This window comes from Taeniopygia guttata, chromosome 4 (genome assembly GCF_048771995.1).
Source record: "Taeniopygia guttata chromosome 4, bTaeGut7.mat, whole genome shotgun sequence".
NCBI lineage: Eukaryota > Metazoa > Chordata > Aves > Passeriformes > Estrildidae > Taeniopygia > Taeniopygia guttata.
Window position 1 is genome coordinate 69,126,586 of NC_133028.1, and position 25,339 is coordinate 69,151,924.

At 47.0% G+C, this 25,339-nt stretch overlaps 1 protein-coding gene across 4 annotated transcripts in view; it reads right to left on the minus strand.

The window, feature by feature from the left end:
* The window catches only part of SHROOM3 (shroom family member 3), a 69,679-nt gene that overhangs the window by 37,423 nt on the left and 6,917 nt on the right, over positions 1 to 25,339 (minus strand). For 2 of the 4 annotated variants that reach the window (XM_072928903.1, XM_072928902.1), the window contains exon 1: positions 2,195 to 2,270. The exons of the other annotated variants lie outside the window; for them this stretch is intronic. The gene's annotated coding sequence lies outside the window, so the exon portion shown is untranslated. Of the gene's footprint in view, positions 1 to 2,194; positions 2,271 to 25,339 lie in introns of those variants that run through there. 4 annotated transcript variants of the gene reach the window in all.

Sequence of the window (25,339 nt, forward strand, 5' to 3'; positions counted from 1 at the left end):
AACAGAAGCAAGCATGCAGCAATGCAGCACATCAAGGGTAGCCAAGCTTTTCATTCCAGTTAAACTTGGGAACAATCTCCAAAATCATGGTTTTGGACACACAGGTTTTCTTTTCTGCTGACTTGAGCACCTGAGTAGTGTGCACCTTGAGATACTGAGTAGTGTGGCTACAGCCTGATCCTGCTGAACTGAGCCATGCTCTACTCCCACACCCATTAAACTCCAGCAGCTTGCCAGCACCAGCCACACTCACTCTGGGTCTGAACAAATGTTAGCCAAGTGGGAATCACAGAAGGCATTATAAAACACCCTGTTTGATGTCATATCCTCCTGATTTATTTACTTACAGTGCAGCTGGGGTGAAGAAGCCCGGGGATAGGATGGACCAGGCCCCACCGTGCCAGCTGCTCTGCAAACACCAAGTGAAGGATGGCTGCTCACGCAGAGGGCTGACCATTAAAGCAGGGTCCACCCTAACTAAACAAATGCAGGAAGGATGTTTTTCCCATCACCTCTCTTCCCTCAGCAGCCTTCCCAAGTCCACCAGCTCACCAATGCCAGCTGCATCCTCATGCTAGAACCCAGCTTTTCTCTCACTGCTGCCAAGACCTGGGATACTCTGTAGAGGGAGGAGGGCTCTACATCACTCTGCTTTTATTCTCATTAAAAAATCTGTTCAGGCCTACTGAACACAGGGATATTTGTGGAGGCCCCTGGCTGCTCCAGAACCATCTCCCAGAGGCAGGGCTCCCACGTGCCACAGCAGCAGCCCTCTCTGCAAAGCAATGCCAAATAGGCTGCAGCTGGCCTTGTATGTCTTTATTGCCTTTTGAGCAACGTTTTATAGTTAAACCTCTGACCTGCTGACCTCTGGAAGATAAGCCTCTGTGATTATTAAATGAACTTTTCCTTAAAATTTACAGTAATCCTGATTTCAGTTGAACTGAACTTCCCTCTTCGATTAAAGAGCCAGAGGTGCCAAGCACCATTTAATGTGGGCCAACAAGATCTCAATCCTCTAAATCCCCATATTATGGACATGCACAGCACCCCTCCCTCTCCCAGTTGTAGGCTGGCCTGGACTTCACCTCTCTTACTCAAAGGAGTTTTAGGGCATTTATTTTTCCCTACTGTTGTTTCTGCTGGTGTCGAGGAAAATCTGGACAAGCGCCTTGCAGGAGCAGAGTCAGGCCCCCACGGCTGAGCAAACACAGTGAGCTGCTGAGCCTCACCCCTCTGCTGAATGAGCTAAAGGGGGCTCTGGCTGGGATGAGAAATGAACGTGTTTCAATGCATGCTGCTGGTGGCACCCAACTAAATTTAAGGCTTGGTTTTTTAGGCAGAAGAACATACAGAGGTCAGAGTTTAAAAGGCATTACAGCAGGGAATGAGAAAAGCAGACCTTTGGACCTTGTGGACAGAAGAAGTAGGGGAGAAAGCTGGAGTGAAGGTAAATGAGGTCTGTGGGACACATTCCTTCCAAATTTACAAATAAAAATGTTGACTAATAATGTTCCATTCGAACACAATTCTTTTCTTAGCCATTTTAAGGAGTCTGTGGGTCATTCCAACCAGGTGATGAAAGTTCTCAGCTTCTGTCCCAGTATCTCGTTGCAAGGTGCCTGCCAGCAGAACTCCCTGCAGGAACACTACACTGCTTACTAAAACATGTAACACATTGAGAGCGCACACGATGCCCGGCAACTGCCTCCAGAGAAAGAGCTGTAAAGCGACTCTCAAGCCCCGCAGCTCTTGCCCAGCTGCAGCCGGACAGTGCATGATGCAGTCCCGGACGTGTCCGTGCACTCACAGCACAACGACGGCGTTTCACTCCCACCTGGAGAACCCCTCCGAGTAATGAGTTTTACATGCGGACGGGGGGAGGGAGGCACGGCGAGGTCTCATCCTACACCACCTCCCTGCCTGCCTGCTTCTTCCCAGCATCCAGAGGTCCCAAGAACACCGAACGAGAAAACAGCAGTTGGAAGGGGAGGCGGCGGGCGCCTTTCCCGGGGAGATTCCGCCAGTGCCGGCCGAGCTGCGGGGCTGCCGCCTTTTGTTAGCCCGCCCTGTCCGGACTTTGGAGAAGGAGCGCGCCTGCCCCGCACCCCAGGCAGCCCCCTCCGCCTCCAGCACCCCGCTCATCCCTGCTCGCCGCGCATCCCTCTCCCCGCTCCGCAGCGGCCGCACTCACCGTGCCCCGGGGCGCGGACGGCTCCGCGCTCACACTCGCACCGGGCGAGGGCGCCGGAGCCCGGCGGCGCCTCCGGCCGCCCCCGGCAGGTGCCGCGGCGGGCAGCCCGCCCCCAGCACCGCCCCGCACCGGGGGAGCCCCCGCCCCCCGCAAACTCCCCCATCCCGCTACCGCATCTCCATCCCCGCACCAGCAGAGCGAACTCGGCCGGGCGCGGATCTCAGAGACCTGCGCTCCTTCCAAAGCCCTGCAGCTCTTCCCCTGTCCCATTAATCAGAGGCTGTTGCGGGTGCCTCCGCCTGCCCGCTGATGTCCTGCCTCGAGAGCGAGTGTCACGGACCACAGCAAAGCCACCTTACTGCTGTGGTGGCTTTAACAGCGTCTGCTGTCACCTGCTAGGTTCGTTTCGTCCAGGACATTTAACCAGCAAATGGGCTGTATTAAATTAATTTTTAAACTACACGCAGCTGAACTGTTGTGGCTCACAAAGGAAGATGACAGGCAGAGACAAGATAAATAAACCCTTTCCATTTCTCGTATCATTGTGAAAAACTACAGAAAACCCTTCACGCTGCACAATGATTTGTGTTACACACGGGAAGGTGTTCAAGTTTCAAGTAAGAATTTGTACTTCTAATGCCCTGCTTTTGGCTGGCAGAAAACAAGCACAGTGCTATTACGGAGCCAAGCTGGTTTGTGCCTGTGGAAGTCTTCCTGGCTGAGGACTGCAGGATTTCATTTTCCCTTTCCCAGTGGTCACAGATTTTGCAGATGAAATGAAAAAAGTTTCTGCTTTCTTACTCTGCCACTTGCCATCCTCCTTCCTGCCCTTTAGATGCCAAACACCCGCCTCTCCCTTTCTGCTTTGTACCTTCCTGGTTTTTAATCTGGGAGCTATTTCCTCTCAAGGGCTAGCTCCATATTCACCCCTGTTTTCTGGATTTGCACGTGGATGCAAATACAGCCCCTGCTCCTGTAACAATCCCTGAACTCAAACTCCTCTGCAAGCTGCTGGCAGCACCAGAGAGTGGTGCAGAACAAACATGGTAAGTGGGGGAATGTGAAGGAAAGAAAATACCTTCTGAATCCAGAGAAGTGACTGAAAGAGATGCTGGAAATTTGCTCTTCACAATGTGTCTGGCCCATAATGGATCTTTTATCCAGGAATATCCAAACATCACCCCAACATATCCCTGTTTTATATAGAAAGAGACTGATATTTTATAGAGTGAGGGAAAAGGATGTGATCTTACTGTGAGCAGGAAAGAATCCCACTCCCAAAATACTTTTCACAGGAGGCACTGGCCTCCCTGAAGCCATTTGTTCACCCACTGTTAAGCTATCAAAACATGTTATATAGATAATTTTACTTCTGTTTATATGTAGCTTAATTCTGACTTAGCTTAAAATGGTTTCTCTTGGTCTCATTTGAAGTAAAATATTGAACAGGTGCATCTGTGTCAGGTGAAATTATGTTCAGCCACTGCTACTCTTCATGATGTCTCTCTCCCTACCTTCACACTCATAATCAGCAGCCCAAAATGTTTAATATTTCACCAGCTGCAGAAATAGTGATAAAACAGAGTGGGAGATGCAGAAAAAAATAGAGGTGAGGTTACAAAGGCAGTGAACATTACTTCTGAGTCCTAATGATGAAACCCATAGTGAGGTGGCACCTCCCTCAGCAGATTAAGGGCCATTTCCTGTATTTTTTTTTTTCACTTGTGCTTCCTAGGGAGGATATTTTGTCTCTATAAAACCTGGGGTGCTGTCACACACCTGTCTTGCTATGGCTTTGAGCTCTCACACCCGAATTTCCGCTGGGGAAAACAACAGACCCCTCCCGTACACGTGTCTAAGGGGATGTGTCATCAGGATGGGTTAATAATTTCAACAGCTCCAAATCACTGCCTTGTGACAGAAGGGCAGGTTTGGGAAGCAGGATTAAACAGCCTGGGAATAAGGATGACTCAGGTGGTGCATGCCTTCCTGTCCCCTTTCACAGCAAGAGGCCCATTCTGATCCAAGCTGAGCACACCCATCACCCAGCTCAAGAGCCACCAGCCAGGGTGAGCCTGCTGCCAGCAGAGCCCCTCTGTGCAGATGTCACCAACTGGAGGCATGACTTTTGCTATCACCTCTCCCAAAGGCCTGATTTCTTCCCTCCCTGACCAGAAACCTACACTGAACACTGTATATTCCCACACCAGCATGTGCAGTATATGTCACCTGCTCTGGATCATTCCATTAGGACCCAGAAGGACCCATGATCATTTGCTCCATGAAATGACTCCAGATGGTTTTATTGATATTTTAAACACTTTAAGTGTACTTTGCATCTTGGCCGGCCATTTGGCAAGATACTGAGTGGCAAACGGTCACAGATGTTACTAGGCAATGAAACAAAGTCCGGGTTTGGGATGTGATCATAAAAACCCATGAGCTCTTGTCCTTCTGTGATAAAAACAACAACAAAAACATTACCAGCCATAGCAAAAACCTGAGGCTCCCCATTACTGAAGCATGATAGCACTTAGGACAGCACAGGGACTCGCCCTGAGGCAGATGACAGGCAGCCAGTCCAAGTGAGAATTCACTGGGAGGGATCACAACAAGCACATACTGCTGACAAAACGAAACCTTCTGCACAATCCCTGCTGCCCTGGAGCAGCGAGCACGGCCTCCCTTCCAGACTGATGGGGCGTGGGTCTGAACACCCACACGGCGGAGCTGAGCTGCTGCAGGGAGCTCTGGCTGATGGCAGCCACATCTCAGAGGTGCTCAGTGTCCACAGCTCACCTCCTGCCAGTGTCCTGGCTGGAATGCCTCACTGGCCTTACACAGCTAAACCCATCCTGGTCACACCTTGGCCTTTGTGCAATTCCCTCCTGATCCCACTTCAAGAGAAAAGTGTTTGTTCCCTGTTCAGATGGAGCAGCCCCAGATGGCACGTCCTGGATGGGACAGCACAGCTCAGTGCTGTGAACTACCTCCAGAACTTTTTCCACCAAGGTCAGCCTACATGCCCCTCAATGCTTATTCTGGAAAGGAAAGCCAGTCCATACAAAAAAAAAGAATGTCTGTAACAAAGCAGGATTTCTTCACCAGGTGACTCTTGTGACATCAGTATCAAATATCATATCCTGCAAGGGGTAAGAACCAGGGGGAAAACTCAGAGGGCTAGTTTAATTTTATTTTTTTTCAGGATTTTGGTTTTTTACTTGGAATTTGCTTCCGAAGGCAGTTTAATCCTATCTGAGCACAAGAGCAGAGGTTATATAATCTCTCTCAACAATCATGGGTCTTTGTAAGTTTTCCTCTGCCCTGCTGGGGTTCTCACTGCCTTGAAAATGGCTGTCCTTGGACTTATGGAACACTGAAGAAATCAGAGCTGGACCCGGATTCCCAGCCTGTGTCTCCCAGTTGCAAATTGCATTGGAAGCAGAGTAAATTGTGACAGAGACAGATACAAGTTGGTGTTAGGAAGGTCCAGTGAAGCCCTTGCCCATCTCCTTGCCCTTTCCCACCTGGATCAAAAACATGCAGGTAGTTTCATTTCAGCTTCCACTTCACAGCCAACAGGCAGTGTACACACTGCTGCCATCAGCTCCAGAGCCTGCCAGCTGCACTGCAACAGGGACAGAGAACCTAAAAACTCTGTGTACACACCACCGTGATGAGCACTGCCTTTGTTTGAATTTGGGAGTAGGTGAAGACGCCCTAAGATTATGCACATCCACATCCCATCCCTTCCCTCTTCCTGTTAAAATAAAGCTATGAGGGTGAGGAGCACTGCATGCCCACAGTGCTGGCTCTGGAAGAGCAGCCCTGGATTCCCGTGCTCCCCCTCATCCTACACTTCACTGTTTTCCCAGCTCGTTTATGGCAACATGAGCTGCTGGACACAGGGCTGGGATATGGCTGGGTCACAGAGATGGAGAGAAAAGCTCTTATTTGAAGGGTGAAAAGACAAGATGAAGAAGCCCCAAAGGAGCCTGTCCTGTGGCTGTTCCTTGTGCCCCTGGCTTGCTGGGCACTGCAAATGCCAGGCTGCAGCACAGTAGGGCCCTCCCTGCATTTGCTCAGGCAGCTGGTGTGAAATGCGAGACCCTTGTCACGTCTGCTGGGGGAGGAAGGGAAGGCGTGGGATGCACAGAGGAAATTGGGTTTTGACATAAAGCATGGGCTGCATTGAAGAAGGATGATTTCCTCTGAGGAGTGTTTGCAGTGCTGACCTACCCACAGACCATGAAGAGTGAGAGCGCAGAGGGGCTGGAGCCATCAGTCAAGGGGGAACAGAACTCCCAGGGAGGCTCCAGTTTTCCAAAACGTGCCCAGTCGCCTTTTGGTTTGGAAAACTTGAACCATGAGCTGTTCACAGCCAGGACTCTTTGAATCCAAGCCTGTAAAGCTGGGAGAAGTTTAGAGAAACTCCCTGTCTTGGCTCATCTCCAAGTCAAATTAACTCCTGGAAGGTGAGGAGGTGTTCAGATAAATATCAAATCGCTCTGTAATGGGTCAAGGCCATTTTTTCCAGTGAACAAAAAGGATTTTTATTGGATCTCTCTTACACTGCATATCAAAGACTGAACTTAAGATAGCAGTGAAAAAAATTAAGACACGAGGAAGTCCAAATCCTGCAGCAGCGGTTAAAATGCATTATTAAATTTCCTCATGAAGACTTCACCCAAATAAACCCAATGAAAAATCAGTTTAAGATTGAACTGAGTCTGGATGCAAGAGGTTTCTACGGAAGTTCGCTGTTATGAGGAAATTCAAAGGGGAATTTGGAAAGAAATCACATATTCACAGGTGCCAACTCAGGGAAGTGAATTCCTAATGTTTTTACTCAACTATCCTGTCCTCTGCACAGAAACTTTCCAGACTATGCCCCTAAGTTTTCCCTCGGTTCTTGGCACTGCAGTCACTGTAAGCACCCCTCTGTGTGTGGAGATATCCCTAAGAGAGAAACACATCATGATGATAGCATAAAGAGGAAATAGTAGAAGGCTTCTTAAACTTTCCAAGGAGAGGAAAATTGCAGAAAATAGATGTGAATCCACTTTTCCTCCAACATTCCAGAGAGGCGAAAGGAAGGCAGAGAGAACAGCAGTTTTCTCGGGCAGTGAAAAAACCCTATTTTCCTTCTGAGCTACTGGCAAAAAGATTTAGGGAAGAGGAAAAAAGGACATTTGTACAGTGAAGAAAAAAGGGATAAGGCTTTGAAGACCTAATTAACAGACTGTCCCAAGTCACTTCAGTTCAGCTGCATCACAAAAGCCTAACAGAGATCCATGGGACCACAACAACCTGCCCAAGAGAATAAGACACTGTAAACAAAACCAGTCACTCCAAAAACCCACCCCTCTCCAAATCCAGGGTGCTGGGAAGGGAAGGAGGCGGCAGCTGAGGGCCTGTTTTCCTGCTCACTAATAAATTTAGTTTACAGAACCTTTTGTGAGTCCTTTTTAAGGTTGTTTGTTGATTAAAGCGGCAAACAACAAACTTAGCCCTAATTTATGCTTCTTTAAACATTTCAAGCTTGGGGGGGTGCTTTTTATAGGAGTTAATGAGGCAGAATAGGTTCTTTAGGGGAAGATATTTTCTCACCAAATTAAAACCTGTATTGAAAATAAAATAATGAGATGAAGGTGGCTTTTCTTTCAGAAGTAAATAAATCTTGGAGTAGGAAACTTCTCACACACTTGGAACTGTCCTTATCGGAGAGATCTGAGAACAACAGGTTCACAAGATGTTCTCACTCTCCTTTTTTTTTTTAATTTATTTTGCCTTCCTCCTTTCATGTAAACAGTCATAAAGCATTACTTGCTCTAAATGTGCAAACAGTTTCAGCAAGGAAACACTGGGAGCTGTTCTCCTTTGCCACAGCAGAGCCACAAAAGCCCCAGGCAGGGACTTGGCCCCACCATAACCCAGGCAGGGTAGAGAAATGGGCCCATTGTGCCACCTCAGACACCTGGACAAGTCTTAGAGTAGCTCCAAGCAAGATCCCAGGTCAGGCTGAATTTTCCAAATTAAAGCTAGCCTCAAATCTACTGCATTTTGGCAATCTGGTGTAGCAGCACAAGGAAAATCAAGTACCGGAGTGGGCAGTGGGGGAAGCGGATGTCATTAACTGGGACAAACAGGCACAACAAGGTCTCGGTGTGACAGGAGAGCATCAGCCCTGGTTCCTCTCGGAAATGGGGAAGAAAGCCTCCCTTTCATGGCAGCTCCAAGCACACTCGAGGAGATAACCCTGTTTGTCTTCGCCGGAAAGGCCGACTGAGCGCCGGCCTCGCCGGGACAAACCGGTCGGTACAGCCTCCGGACATGCAATTGCACTTTGGGGGCATTCTGGGTTTCTCTGAAATGACAGTATTTTCTCTGGAAAGAAGCCCACCTTTTTGGCTTATTCCTTACCAAAAGGAATTCGGATGTTCGTGGTGTTTTACTGAATTATTTCTACTGTATGGGTATGAACAGAGCTAAGCCTGCTTTGGAGTGCAAATACAGTGTTTTCCCTTCCATCTTTGGAAATCTGCAGACAAGGCAGCCACGAGCAGTCTGTAACTCCCCCCAGGATGCTGGGGAGCTTTGCAGGAAGGCTGTGCTTACCCTCCTGCTGCCGGCAGGCTGACCAGGGCTAGGCAAGTCCAGGGCACCTGTGGGAAGCCGTGGCAAAGCCGGTGCCTTCTGTGATCCAGCAACAGCTCAGCTCAAATTTCAAAGCAGCTGTAAGACTCAGCACCATGACAGGAGAGTATGAATGGGGCTGTTTTCATATCTGCCATGCAAATGTCTGTTAGCACAGCGATGTTATCCGTAGTTATCCGCAAACGGCGGGATTTTATCCGCCGGCCTCCCTCTCTGATCATGGAAAATGCATGCACAGGATAGCCAAAGGAACTTGAGCCGGCAGCCAGCCACTCCCCGTGAAACCACATACTGCAGGAATGAGAAAAGGAGCTCAACAGGCACCAAAAAGTCAACACCCAGGGGAATTCCAGTGTTTGGAAACGGCGGCTTGGGAAGATGGGCCGTGCAAACCCAAGTGCTATGTGAAGCTCACCTGCAAAGCAGCTGTGAGAGATCAGCCAGAGAATGACTCAGAGAGATTAAAAAAAAAAAAAAAAAAAAAAAAAAGAAATTATGTGCTCTTCTCTCAGTCCATGAAAGCACAGCAACAGTGCCCTGGAATTAGCTGCAGACATGCAGCCAGGGAGAGGCATGGAAGCACTTCACAGGGAGGAGGGAAAACAAGGAATGCATCAACAAATCTCCACAGAGGAGTCCCCAAAGGCAGGCAGGGAGAGAAGAGAGTCTCCAAAGTGAGACTTCTGGCTGGACTGAGGTGTCAGTGTCTGAAATAACAAGAAGAAACATTTTCAAGCTGTGAGCCAGCCTAAGGCAAGCTGTGAAGATAAGAAGATAAAGCAGAGAGACTCAGGGCTAAAATCACATAAACTGGATGAAATCACCTCCAGCATGTTGGAGTCTGGAGGGATAGGAGGCAAAGATTCCTCATGAACTTCCCCTCCTCTCTGTTGTGCACATATCCACAAAGCAGAGTCTCAAATTCCCCAGTACACTGAGCATCAGCTGGGAATGTTTCATGGGCTCTTCCACTGGAAATGAAACTCTAAATAAAGGGAAAATCCCTCTTAGGTGCTGTGGACATGATGCCTGCTCCAAAGCTGCTGAGTGGAATGGAAAACCTTTTGCTGAGCATCTGTAGCTCCCCTCAGTTATAACTGCTCTGCACAGCACTTAGAATTTAATTTCTAATTAAGAGCTATGAATCAGACTCCAGATCAGACGGTATCAATCAGCATTTCCTCTGTGTCTGGTGGTTCTGGAAGGGAAAATCCCCGTGCTGCCTGTGCAAGTCCCAGGTGTCCCAGTCACAGGAAGGAGCTGCACCTGGCTCCAGACACAACCCCCAAGAGCTGTGCTGGGCTGTGGAGCAACAAAATTGGGCCAATGCACTTGGAGCTCAATCCTCCTCACAGGGACTTCCTGCCAGGTCAAGGCATTGGACCTTGGAGTGGGATTGTAACTACAACTGGTCAAAAATTTACTGCAGACGCTGGTTCTGTTCAATGAAATACCTGCAGGAAACGTCCACTGACTCCCTCACATGGTTAAAAATAAATTGAACTGTTTTCCATTTTTTTAAGAATGGAACAAGAATCCTCCAGATCAGTCTCTCACATGAATGATTTATTTTCGTTTGTTTCTTTTTTTTTTTTTTTAATCACTGAATCCTCTATTTCAGTCTTTCATTCACTAGACTTTTTTACAACCCTCTGTCTGTCAGTTCCTCCCCCACAGCCTCTACTGATTTTCTTCTTTTTCTAAGCCCTCTTGTCTTCAAAAAAGGATGCAGTTTTAAAATAGAACAGACTTTTATTGTAGCAATTTACCTTTTAGACATTATCATGAGTGAATGAGCTGAAGCAAATTTGCTCTAACTTGTCCCTACCTAGGCTGGTTCTGCAGTGTTAACAATTATTCAGAGAATTCAGCATTTTATAATCTCTCAGACACACTCTGGTCCAGCCCTCCACCTTGAGTAAATACATGGTATGAGTAAAGGATTTTGGATTCACCTAATAAGCCAATGGATGTCACTGTTGCTCTACATAAACCACAACGGGAAAGCAAAGAAAGATGATTAAACCAAAATAAAGTTACTGGAGAGAGTTGTCTGACCTGGTCTGTGCTGGTTACACTGGGCAATCCCTTCAGGGGCTTCCTAAGTGCATGTCCAAGGTATCTCACTGAAACTAGAGATAAGGTCAGGCTAACAGCTGGGTGTAAAAAAGGAGGGCTTCAGGAAGGTTCCTAAGCTGTTTAACCCCTTCAGTTGCAGCCTCCCCTGAAAACTCAGCAGCAAGAGGCATTTGTTGATGAGTTTCCTGGGAAGGATCCACCCTTGTGCAGCAGGATGCTCCGGGCTGGGACAAAGTAGGTCACCAAGAGGCTCTTCAGCTATGGCCAGAGCTGCAGCTGCTGCATTTCTAGGTCAGTGCTCACTTCTGCTTTAATGGGTTGATAAAGGTTTAGGAAACAAGTGGAGGTTTTGGTTGCATTCCTATGTGCCAAGCAGCAGCTCAGCATCTCATGAGAGCTACTGTCACTTGAGAATTGCTGTTGCAGTCAGGGGTGGTTTACACTGAATTACTGACAGAGCTCAGGGAAACCAGGAAAGAAAGGCAGGGTCACCAGAGCATAGAAAATATGGCCCAAAAGTAGAGATAAAAGTTTTGAATGCAGTGAGGGAAAATGAAGAAAAATGCTCCAAAAGCATGAGGAGTGTGAAGTTTCTGATCCTGGTCTAGTTTTGTCAAACTGTCCTCAGTCAGAGCTGTCCCTCATGTACATGGACTCTACCTCTGTGGCAAGAACTCAAGCAACTGGAATTTGTTTCCTGGAAGGAAGAATATTACTTGATCCACTGGGAAAGAAAATGCCTGTGGCTGGTCCAAATTTCATGTATTTGGATCTAAAATACACTTGGGATAAGTGTAGTTATTCCAAAGTGTTGGTAAGAAGAACAATTCCATTTCCTGCACATGCTGTTTAGCAAGCAGGAACTATGCAAACCAATAAAGCCAAAACAGTAACCTCAAATGCCAATCATTCAGCACTGGAACAGAACCACTAGACCACACCACTCCTGCCAAGTGAGGAACTTGGTCTGAGACACTGTCAAGGTGCTGATGAAAGAAATTCATTTATAATCCCTCAGGAACATCTCCGAGGCTGGTCTCGGAACAGGGTGAGCTCGTTGAAGTCTCTCCCAAGAGGCAGCAGGCTGTGAGCTGCCTAATTGCACCAGGCAGGAAGGAGGCTGTGGTAAAGCCTGTGTCAGGCACAGCTGTAGTTACTGTTTGTGCTTGCTCTGAGTACATGGGGCTGCTCCACACAGCCACGCTCCATCTGCTCTGCCCTGTCATTAGTCCTCAAAGAGACACCTCACCAATGCCTTCCTGCAATGACAGCTGCACCTACCACATGTGTAAAGGCACACTTACACTACTTACCTTTGTTTTTTTAACTTTCAAAACCTGCAGACTAAATGTTTAGGTGCCTGAACTCCCTTGCACAGTTGGATAAAATTTTGCCTCCCCTGTAGGAATAAAGTCACTATCTGCAAGTCAACTGGTCTCAAAAACCTGTCTGCCTGCTTCCATGCAGCAGTTCCATCCATGTTTAGCAGAGGTTTTGCAATGGCACTTTTGGAACTGGCTGTTTCCCACCTGGTATCCAGCCTCGTGGTCTGACAGCTGTGGCAGAGGGAAAAGTCCAGGGAACCACTCCATATCATAACTCTGATGCTGGGATACCATGATGTTACTCACCCTGTGCTGACGTCAATTAAACCCTTGTTAACTTCCATCACTAAAACAAATTCTGGTTTATTTACATTGAAAGGGGCCAAGTCGAGGAATTTGCACTTCACGCTTATCGAGTAAACAGCAAAAGAAAAACACTTGGCTCTCCAAGTGGTACAGAATGACATAATCCAGAGCTGGGTAAAACAGGTAAAAATCTAAAATCAGACATCTAAATAAAAAACAGTCTAAACTAAACTAAAAAATCAGTCTAAACTAAAGCTCACGATAATTTCTTTGGCATTGTCATGGATAGTAAGTACTTTTGAAAGGCCAAGCCAGCTATATCTTAATTCCCAGATATTTGGTCTGCAAGGAAAGTAATCACTTGACCAGTGATGCTTTCAGGAATTGCACAATATTCAAGACTACGTGACAATGGAGCTCTGAAAGAGGCATCATTTAATGGCTGAAAACAAGCCTGTGCCCTCAATCTGAGGAGAGAAGCCACCCTGCCAGAAACCCAGAGCAACTGGCACTAAGTAGGGTGCCACTGGCAGGCACAGCGTCCTGGCAGAAAAGGAAGGTGTCCTGTAATTTTATAAGGTCAAGATCAAATTATAAGATACTCTGCTGCTATAAAACAAGGCTGCTGCACACCTGGTATCCTAAGGCCTTAACTCCTGGTGGGTGAAAATCCTCAGTGCCACCACAGTTAATTATGCAGCCATGCAAAGGCAAAGCAGTTGTTTTCTAGAAGTAGATCAAAAGGATTGAAAACTCAGAGTTAGGTCTGGAAAACAGATCTCTCTGCAGTCTTTTGTACTTCAACTAACTCCTGAATCTCACCCCCACACCTGGACAAACACACCAGCAGAAAAGGAGCAAATACCATGCACTTGATAGGGATGGTGGCCAAGCACATAAGCAGGATTCGTCTGAGAGACACAGTGCCACTTGTGATTAACCTCCCAGGTGATATGATGCTGTTCTGATCAGCTTGTCATCACCTAAACATCAGAGAGACACATTCTCGCAATATGGAGCACACCCAGAACACAACAGAAAGCAGCCAGCAGAGCAGCCCACTGACAGCAGTATGCCCAGGCTGGGGCAGGCTGGCACTTACAGCTGAATGCCATCCCCTGCGTGTCAGCACAACAGATCCAGCTGTGCTCACCATACAGGCTCAAAGAACAAGCAAAGGCACCAGAGAGAACGAGAGGTGACAGCAAAGTGCAGCGCTGCAGCTCACCGAGTCTCAAAGCAGGAGTACAAAACAAGCAGCAGTGCATTGCTCTCCGCTGCCACCAAAGGGAGCCGAAGTTTTCCCGAGAGGTGAGGAAGCAGAAGGCCCCGGTGCCCCGGTGCAGCGATGTCCCCGATCCCGCGGAGCCGGTACGCACCGTTGGGATGCGCTCCAGAGGGCCAGCACCTTCCTGAGGGTGTGCAGGTAGGGCTGCATGGGCAGTGCTGCCCGCAGTCAGCCTGCTGGTGCTGGGCAGGCTGAGGCAGCACACGGGGAGCCAGGCTGAGGCAGAGAGGGAAGCAGCCAGTCCCTTAAAAGCTGGCCCTTTTAACAGGCAGGCTGCATTAATGACAGAGCTGTGCTCACCAGCAGCCAGCCAGCCATGGCTTTGGAGTAATTGCCCTTGCTGCAGGCACCGAGCTGATGAGACAAGAGCACAGCAGAGGCAGGTGACTAAACCAGGGCAGCAACAGCAGAAGGGATGCAGGAGGGAGAAGGTGCCTTCTTGTTACCCCCGAGAAAAGCACTGCCATCGCTCTGAAGCTAAGGCACGACCCTGTGTTTTAGTGATCATAAGTTGTCCAAGCTCAAACACACCAGGATTGATGGCTTAGCCCAGCCTCATCCAACACTTTTTCCAGAGCCTAACCTATTCCGGTGTCACAGTGGAGTCACAGCTCCTTGGGAAATGATAACAAAAGGAAGCCAAGGCAATGCCAGTGGTTGTCCCTTCATTCCTGGTTTTGATCAGCTCCCTGTGTGATCCCCAATACTCATGAAGAGAAACAAATTTTATTGCCAGTCTCACAACCACACCTAGGGGTGTTCTCAGCCGAGCCCCTACATCAGGACAGTGGTTGGGTAACAGCCTGATCTCTCCTGGCTCAGACACTGCCTCTTCAGACACTGCCTTTCCTCCTCCAGCAATGAGAACCAGTCCTGGGAAAGTCCTGTGCTTCCTGGAATGGAGTGATACTTCAGGGCTGACTGGGGAAAAGCTGGTGTCACACATATCCCTCTCCTCCTCCTCTGCTGCTGCTTCTCCTCTGCCCCAGGGAGAAAGGGATGAAAAAGGAGCAGTAGGATGAAATTAGTAAGGAAACGCCAGAAGAAATGAGAGAAACCACAAAGAAACAAGGAGAAAGGCAGACCAGGGAATCCTTAGAGAAAAGGTCACCTAACAGAATCACACAGGATAACCTTTCTGTGCATGTTTGGTGCCATCCTATCAAATTAACCACAAATGGTCTCATAGAGGGTACATTAAAACATCGATTAAAAGGATTTCATACCTTATTATATTCTGAAGGATAATGCCTCAGTTAGGCGTATCTTGTGCCCATCCACATTAAGTTAAATAAGGGCATTTCCAATCCTGGAGGAAGCAGGAATTACTTGACCTGTCATACCAACAGTGAAGCTGAAGCACTGGTGAATTCATAGATAAAGATCTTTAAAAAGCAGGTGCCTAAATTCACAGTCTGAGTCTCCAAAGTACAGAGCAGTTTGCAGCCCCCATCGACTTCAAAGTGCCTGTCTTGGCCATTCACACAGTTTTGGAAAAGCAGGAAAAAAGATAAGGATCGCTTTTGATGAAAAGCTTGTGAATCAGGGTTGGGATGAAAACCAGGGTTAAGCAAAATGAAGGCACATCCCAGGCTCAGCTCCACTGCCCTGGTACAGTGTGTGTCTGCTAAGTTTATGGTTATTTTCCCATCCCCATGCAAGGAGGCTGTGTCTCCTCACTGTATCAGCAACAGGAGATCAGGGCACCTCCAGCTTCATTAACCATGTGCTGAAATCCAGCATGCTTTCTTTACAGGGTACACATGCAGCAGAGCAGTGCTCCCTCTTTGATCTTCAACCTGCTCCCTCCGGGATCATTTTGGATGTTGAACTCCTCCGCATGTCCCAGAGAACGTGTCACCATAAAACAGGTGGACCAGAAACAAGGAAAGTACAAATAATCCCACTCCCAAACCAATATATTCACTCCACATCTCTAATTACAGACAGCCAGGACAGATCTATAAGCCTTGTGCTGGAGACAGGAATGTGTTTAATTACACATGGTCCCTAGACTGCCAGGTAGCCAGCTGCTCTCTCAAATTAGCCTGGTATGGTTTTCCCCTCCTCCCCGGATACATCTCCAGAGTGCTAATGCTGAAAGCAGCTACAGCCTGGATTAAAATCCCCGTGGATGCCAACCAGGACCTTGTTAATACTTCACAAGATACTTTGCTGGATAGGGTCTCAATATTGCTAAAGAGTAATTAACATCCTTATAATACAACTTTTCACTCAGTCAACCTACATGCAAAGTAGTTTACTCAGATGAAAAACCGTATTTTCCCTTCCCTTCATGTTGTGAAAGGGCACAAAGGTTTCCATCTAATATTCCACCTCCTTCCACCAGCAGCACAGTAAAATTCCCATTCTTTGAAGGCAATATGATTTCTGGAAAGAGGGCATGAAAGCACCTCAGCATTCATCATTTCCAAGACACAACACAAGGAAGCACTTGTACTTAGGTTAGCCTGAAGTGCATGCCTGGGGCCTTGCTTAAAGCAGACCTGGGGTTCCTTATGCAAGTGTTCATCCATAACTGGTGTTGAATTAAACCCCTGTCTGTTAATCTGGCACAGCATTAGCTATGACCTTCCTGTTTCCTCATGGCACAGGTGCTGCAGAATGACCTTCAGCCATGCTGGCAGGAGCTGCCAATGTGCTGGGAAGGTTCAGGAAAGGCCAAGTCAGTGATGGGTATCTGACTGCTAAATGATCCTGCTCCTAATCTTTCATGCTTCTAAGAGGAAATGAAATTTCAAGCTAAAAAGTAAATGCTTTTTTTGAGCAGAAAATTATTATTCTCAGGAGGAAAGCCAGTGCCACCCAACCTCTGCCATGGATCTGGGAATTGACACCACAGCATCCTGTGGAAGTTGCTCAGTTACCAAGTTTGGCCAGGAAACACCCTTCAGGATGGGCTTTTTTATTAAATCTTGGACATGTGACTGGATATTTCCTAAGTTCAAGTGCTGCTGGTCTTGTGGGCTGGGAGCAGAGATGCAGCATGTCATCACCACCAGAAATGTAGTAAAAACGAAATAAATTGACTGAGAGTATTTGGTGTGGCCGAGGTCTCTCTTTGCAAAGACCAGACACTCAAGGTTTTATTATGCCCTGCATATCGTGTATCAAGGGGAACACAATCATTTCCCATGTACTCAAGAGTAAATGAGAACAGAATCAGACTCCACAGTAATTGAGAACTGGTAGTGAACTTGCTCTGTAAGTCTCTCTAAGCCCCAAACCACCCATCATGCAGACGGTATTAATTTTAAGGGGATAAATAATGCAGAGCAAAGAAAAAAAAAAATCCCACAGTCAACCCACAACATTCCAGAGCTATTTACTGTGTGGGGTTTTTTTGTCATTTTTTTAACAGTTTTAAACACTGTCCTCTTGATTAATGAGTTTGGTCTCCAGTGAATACCAGGTTTTTACAAGACCAGCAAACACTCCGCTATTATATTATTTTAACCCCAGCTGTAGCAGTGGTGATCTGTGACAGTTTGATAGCAGCTGCTGTATATACAGAGCTGGGGCTTGAATTTTTTTTCCTTCCCCCCCTTTTTTTTTTTCCCTTTTGGTGAGAGCTGGGGCCAAGCCATGGCAGACAATCTTGTAACGTGCTGATTTGTTCTGCTGGCATCTCTCACCCTCAGCTTGTCACATGTACTTTTCAGCATGCACTAAAAAACTAATCAAAACAATCCTGCAGCGTGAAAGGTGCAGGCAGCGACTTCCTGACACTTGTCAGGAATTGCCATCACTGGGAATTCTCATGCCCCACCACCCACCCTGACTAACCTTCATAACAAAACAGGGCTCAATGCCTTCAGAAATGATTCAGGTCAGAGCAAATGTTGCTCATGTTTTATCACCCGGGAAACTCAGAAACTTTCCAAGAATGAAGTTATGGGAGCGGGGCAGGCCAGGGAGCTCTGATGGACTGTCTCCTGCAGACAAGGAGGCCTCAGTGTCAAAGCAGCACGTCCAAGGGCAGGCAGAGTAGGGAGGAAAGCGCCCTGAGAACCTGCAGGACACTGCTTACAAACAGGTGGCTGAATGCTAAAGAAAGACACACAGAGAGAACAAGCAGCAAGACATAGGCATGAATGGAATATATTTTACAGCCTGGCATGAGGAATTTAAGGAATTAAGACGGTTCTTTTTTGTTTCCCAGCTTAGCAGAAATATTCAGGCTTTAATTGTCGTTTGTCTTGCTGATGGAACATAAATCCCCAAGAATCCCTTTCTGGGGCACTCTGCAGTCTTTGACTTACCTGACACCCAGAAAGAATTTGATTTTGTGCCTGACATCACTGTCAGCAAAGAAGAGAAACCGGTGTTAAAAGGTTTTAGCCTCCTTTGTTGATCTTGGTTTACACAGTTTGAGGACTTCAGGCAGATTGGCATTAAACAAAAAAGTCCAATGTGCTTTTGCCCTAAATTCCAGGATGCCACTCTGTGACAGGACTGCTGGTAGTGACCCCTCTCCCTTCCTCCAGCACATGGCCTCTGGCCCCTATATCCAAGGGCTTGATCCTGCAAGGCTGCACCCGCTGTCCCCACACCAGGTCCGGGGTAATCCAGAGCGTTTCAGTGCAACTGCTCACACTCCTAAAGCTGATCATGACCTGAAAGGCTTTGCTGGATCAAACCAGAATATTTGGCACTGGGTAATTCAGGAACCACTTCTTTTGGTGAATCACATTCTATGAGCCCTTTTGCTTGAGCAGGCCAGCAAACACCCCCAGTGAGATAAAGGCAGTGAAAACACGAGGGCAGTGATTGCCAGATTTTGGGATGGGTCAGAGCTAGACTGAAGCCTAAATCATGAATTTTTGGCTTGCCTTTGGCTACATCAGTACTTATGAGTAAAGGAAACCTCCCAGCCTCCAGGCCTGGAGCAGCTTGCTGAACTGCTGGGGACTTGCTGCAGGATGCTGCAAGATGAGCAAAACTTCAAAACTCTGTAGCTCAGGTTTCAGGAAAATCTCCCTCTAATTCACCTTTGTTTCTGTTAGAGCCCAAAAGGGTTTAAAGACAATGTCAGGTGAAAGATCTGCAGGGAGTTAAAGCCCTGCTGACAGCCTGACTTTAATCCCCAGTGGTGCAGGATGTGTTTGGGTCTTTGCTCTGGACCTCAGGCTATTCCAGCCATATCCCAGGAGCCATATTCTGCCCCATTAGCTCAGGCTGTTCCCTCCACTGAGGTCACAGGAATGTGACTGAGAATAAATCTATCAACTAGAGAGAAACCTTCTTTTTACATCTCTAAAGCCTGATGGAGTTTAAGCACAGGATTTAAAGTAGCTCACTCTGTTGTTCCTGTGCCCTCTGGCACTCCACACTGAATGCAGGAGCCAGGTTTTATAGCATAAACAAAGCAGGTTGCTAAACAATTGAGCTGACAAACTGGTTGGAAAGGTTGTGCTTCCAATCTGGCAGAGGCAAGCTGGTCCCTTGACCTCAGGAACAAATACTGCCCCTTCTTTTAGGGAAAGGTGTCCCTACCACCCTCCTGTCCTGTGCCTGTGTCAGGTGATAAAGGCAGATGATTAGTACTGTTAGAGATCAGGCCCTGATCAGGAATACTGCTTGCCCTAACCTTAAAACACACAGGCTGGCAGTCAAGTCAAGGCCTTTTGTTGGGTTTTCTATTTTAATGCCAGGGTGTAACATGGGGACAGATCCCAAGGATCCTCTTTCCAGTCTCTACCCCATTCCCCTCTCTTACTCTAGAAGAAGGAACTAGCAAAATGTTGGGTATCTGCCTGGGTATCCTGAGACAGAGCTCAGGAACTGGGAAGAGCAGCACAGCTGCACATCATCACAGTGTAATCTTCCTAAAGGCAACCAGTGTACTCCTTTCCTGGAAAACTGTTGTAAACTTTCCTATGGAAGCATCACCACATACCACCTCCCTTCAGCATGAACTGTGACTGCCAGCAAGCAATCCCAGCAGCAGCTATTACACTGCACTCTTCATTTCCCTGGAGGGAAGCTGGGATGGAAGTGACACTGTAAAATAAAATCTTCTCAACAAGCAAATTTGATCTGTAGTGAATCCAGCTTGGAATGTTAGCCCCTAAGAGCAAAGGTTGGTAAGGAACCTGAAATGTGACAACATGAACTCCAAGCTGGCAGATTTAAACAAGAGTCATTTTCATTAAAAAGATAAGATCCTTCAGAATTCTTAGGCAGCTTATGGTAACTAGGAACCCTTATTCATTCTTTAAAAAAGCTATTTGTTACAAACTCTCATTCACACCCTGACCCCCCCCCCCCCAAGAGTGGTGAGTCAGAAGAAAGATGTCTGTCTGTTAAGCTCCATGACAGAAATATGCTAATGACTTTGAAATTAAAGCAAGACCCTCTTACATACACCTTAACTATGAAAAGAAAAGATGCTCAGCTGTTAGGTCTTTTCTTTAGGCAAAGGTGAAGCACAACTCTGGTGCCACCCTGGAGGTGAGGGGCAGAGCTGGGAGTGCAATGGGATCTCCCGTGTCTGGACTATGGCAGAGGAAGGCTGCAATGACACCACCTCTGACCAGCACAGAACTGGAGCTACTGGTGTTTGTCACCCACCAGCACGCTTGGCAAAATGTCAGTTTTCACAAGTGGTCTCACATGAAATGTCACTAATAACATAAATATTCACAGGCAGCAGCTCACTCTGTCAGCAGTAAGCAGTGACTTGCTGAATCATTCCTGAAGATTGCTGTAATGCCCTCCGGGCTGATGCTGACTGACCGCCTGATGCCATACCTGGAGATTCCTGCTACCTGAGGGCCTGGCTCAGATTTTGCTCTGCTTTTATGGCAGCAAGCACTGCTGCTTCATAACCCACCTGTTTGTATGAGATACAACCATGTAGATAACAATGAGCAATAATTCTAAGCCAGAGTCCTGATTCCTGCATCCAGCACACGTCTCTGCAGGGCATTACTCACTTACTTGTAAAATGTTTGGTCTTAATCTCCTCACTCCAGCACTGCAGGACTAGACCTGATCCAAAGCATCCTCTGGACAGGAACCGACTCATGAAGTTGACCAAGCCATTTGTAAAAAGAGTTTTAGGACATTGCAAAGGAGTTGTTCCAGCCTGCCACCTGCTAAAACTGAAACTGAGGATTGGCCATTCGCACCAAGTACGGCTGACACTGCTGGACCAGTGTCCATTATCTGACTACCCATCCCTCAGAGACTCTGACAAAACTGGGACAAGGAACAAAGCACCTTTCACCCCAGAGCATGTTGTGGGTCACAAGGTCATAAGACACAGCTCAAATTAACATTTTGTTTGCTGCGAAAAGGTTCAGGGCCCTGGAAAACAGTGCTCTGCTCATGCCCCAGATCAGTGCTGGAAAGAACAAACAGGAGTGTGGGCAGCACTCGGCAGGCAGCTCAGGCCTGCAAGCTTTACTCACACGAGCAATCCTTACTGTCTGATTAGTCCCACTGCAGCCATGAGGGAGGGGCTGTCCATGCAATCCTGCAGAAGGAAGAGAAGAGCCCCCAGCCATGGAAACTGTGCTGAGATATGCATGGGGGATTTTATCAGCCACTTCTCCTGTTGGGACTTTGCTGCATTTCCCAGGCCATCCTTTGGTTTCTCCCTCCTTTTCCTCTAGTGTTTGATCTTGTCAGTGAGGCAAAAGCCCTTGGAAAGGTTTCCTGAAGTCCCACACACATCCCAGGCTGGATGAGCTGTGTAGCAATGTCATCATAGAATCACTTAGGCTGGAAAAGACTTCCAAGATCATCAAGTCCAATCTTTGTCTGATCACCCCCTTGTCAACTAATCCATGGCATTGGGTGTCACATCCAGCTGCTTCTTTAACACTTCAGGGATAGTAACTCCACCATTTCCCTGGGCAGCTCATTTCAATGCTTGACAATCCTTTCAGTGAAAAAAGTCTTCCTGATGCTCAGGCTCTGGCTGTTCAGCTCTCTTCAAGCTGCACCACCACTGACAGGGTCAGTCAGTCACTTCCTGCTGTCCTCCTAAACAGCATAGGGAGAGGAAGAGGTTCTTGCTTCCCTACTTCCACTGACAGACCTGTCTGAGCTGCAACTTGCTTTTTGTGACTTGTTGGCCTCGTGCATGTAAATTACATAATGAACAAAATACCCCAAGAGACAAATGGGCAGTTTGCAGAGCAAAACCCAACTCCACATTGTTCCTCACTGGTTTTGTCTCAGCACAGCTCCCTTTTGATTTACTCTGAAGCCATACATGTGCCCACACCCTCCCACATCCATTCCCACACCACCAGCTGTTAAAGAGTTTCCAGCCCCTTGGCTTATGATTTATCTTCAACTGCAAAGATAATAAAGCAAAGCACAACGCTGAGTTTCTCTGGGCTCCCCTTTGCAGCAGAATTGCTTTATGGTACCTCCTTTATGGTTCTTTGTCATGTGTTCTTTATTCCTGGGGAATTCTGTGAGTGCTGCACTCAGAAGCGCTGCAGAATCCTCTGGAACAGCAAAAGGCTGGAATTAAAAGTGATTTCCAGCAGAGAGCTCAAGTTAAGCAGCAAAACTTTCAGCCAAAGGACTATTGGGATGACAGGAGCACAGAGCAGCATCCTATATATTCTCACACTTAGGGAGAGCTACAGGCACCTGGGGTTTCTATTACCCATGCTTTCAGAAGCACTGGAATTGTAAGCCATATTTGTAGTGCTCATGGTGGCAGCCCCATCCCAGAGAGGGAATAACTGCTCAGTCACTGAGGCAGAGGTGAAGAAGGAAGATGAAGGAATAATCTGGGCCTGTGAGCAGAGCCCCATCTTCCAAGCCTTGGATGGGAGGCAGCATGATGAAGAATCTGATCCTCTTTTTAGCTACCAAAGGTTCATTCTTGGGTGACTGCAGCTGAGCAAGGTGATATTTTCTTTTTTAAGAAGCAGTTCTCACCGTCTACTTAGCAGGAAAATCTGGGCTGCGGTTACAGCAACCAAAAGTACAAAGACATTCCTCTGAAAATTAGAGAGAAAGACATTATATTTTTCTTTTAATTGCCTTTTCATACCTTCAGTGGTGTGGGGTATTTTGCAAAGCACACCACACATGGCAATCAAGCCTCACAACATCCCTTGCCTTAGGAAGGGCTGTCACACGTACTGCCTGCACAGAGAAATGGAAATACACAGCAGTAAACATTTTGCCTCTCATCCCACAGTGAGTATGTGGCACAGGCAGAAATGATACCCAGGCAACCTGGCCCTCTAATAGTTGCACACCTACTAATCAGGCTTTACACATGTAACTACAGGCCTTTAGTTTAATGTTGTCTATGAGGAAAGAAGTATACTGTTGATTTTTTAACAGCAGATACTAATTATCCTTCCCTTAATCTTCCACAGGGATTAAATAGTGAGGAATAATATTAGCTGCCTTACCCCCAAATTTAAATGTTGAGTGCTGACAGTTTGTGTTTTTCTTTCCCCCTAAACATTCCCCAGTTCCCCTGAAGGGTTGTTCTGTCTCTGCAGAGCACGAGGTACTCCCACGTACTAACACTGTACACAGGGTTTATTGAAGGGCCCCATTTCAGGCACACCAAAATGCCTCTTGTCCTCCACGGTGCAGAACTGGACTGTGAAAAGATGATAGCTTGGCTCTGGATAGATGGATCAGGATAGATGCTTCCCTTCAGCCCCTCACTCAGCCTCGGCTTAAACATCACACCCTGCCATAAAAGGCAGCACAGACCTTCTTAGAACAGTCCAGGGGATTCTACCCTTTCTACACAGACATGACCACCTCTCCTGCCTGATAAACTGGCACCCCATGTCAGCTTGTGCTTATGTCTAATAAATAGCCAGGGCTGAAGTTGCTGGGATTTGTTCCTGGATGGGTAAGGTCACCCACTGCCTTGATTCCAGGCCTGGAGCAACATCACTTGCTCATGTCCTTAATGACATCATGAAGTTTGTGCCTTTAAAAGACTTTTTAAGAGCAGCAGGAAAAAGAAATGCCTGGGAGGTTCCAAAAACTCGTGTCTGAAGGTTTAATAGGTTGATTTATGGGTCTGGGTCTCTCCCACTGTGGCTCTAAGTAAATGTTCAGTTAGGATTTTGTGAAGGGCTGGTGATCATTTCCTGCTTTGTCAGCTTTACTGAACGGAGCCGCCGCTGTTCCCCTTCCAGAAACAAGGCCTCTCTGATAAGAATAACTTGAAAAACAAGAGCAGTTCAAATTCCAATAGCACTAATTCATCATTAAGCTCAAACTCCTTTTCATGCCATCATTCTAAAAAGTCTATGCCGGACAAAGAAGACAGAGCTAAAAAACATGGAATAAAAGTGCTTGGATCCTGAATGAAACACAAATGTGCTATATTTGGACTTGGTTACTTTTTAAAAGGTCACTTTTTACCCAGCAGTGTCCAGGAAGAACAAGGCAGGGGGATTTTTCAGGTGATGAATATAAGGCCCTTCTGAGGATTTAGCATGTGGAAGTGGCAAAATGTCTTGTGCTTTCCACAAGTTCACAGCTCTATTTCCACAGTGTGGTTACATGTCAGCTGTGATGTCTGTGCCAATGTATGGCACACACATGCTGGGATGGGACATTCCAAAGGACAAGTGGGCCCTGAGCTTTTCCCAGTTAAAGGGAGGGCTGGAAAGTGTCACAACTGAGTCTGTGTGGATTTTGCTCAAGATCTTCTCGCACAAAAGCTGTTTTTTGAAATGTCACAGGGAACCTCAAGCGTCCTGGAATTTACCAGCATCATCCAAGAGGCACTTAGATGTGTAAATAAAGTAGCTGTGCACTTAGTCCTGGCTCCCAGCATGTAAGTCCTGTGTAGGAACAAATGTTGTCAGCTCTGATAAGGACATGGGCTGGTTACACAAAGGTGAGTGGCCCCACAGACGCACACTATGAACCAAAGGAACTTTACATTGTTTAAGGGCACTACTCAGTTATAGTATTGTATAATCCAAGCCTAAAGCAATCCAAATCTGCCATAATCCAAGGAGTTTTGGTTTGGATACACTGGATGTATGAGTCTTTGGAGGACACCTCATGTTGACTTTTAAGAATTCTTGCTTGGAAAGTGTCACATGTAGTGTTCATCGTGCTGAGATGACCAGGCCAACATGTGGCCTCTAAAACCCAGACATGAAATTAAGTAAGTGCTCCTCTATGAATGCCTGCAGAAGATGCATATCCAAACCAATTCAGGAAAACCATTGCTGAAGTGATGCCAACAGTTCATTTGAAGTACAAAAAGAGAAATAACCTGAAGAACAAGTGACCACAGGTAAAAGAGGTGTGAAAAAGGCATGGGAAGAGGTATAGAGTAAGCTGGTGACCTGTTGCTAACCTTTCCAAAGAGAAATCACTCTAACTAAATTAATAAGAAAAGCCACATCTTTTTATCTGATGCTCAAATATCCAAGAACAAAAAATATCACTTGGGCTTTCCTGGCTGCACCTGAAAGGCCCCATCACACAACTCTCCTTGAGGTG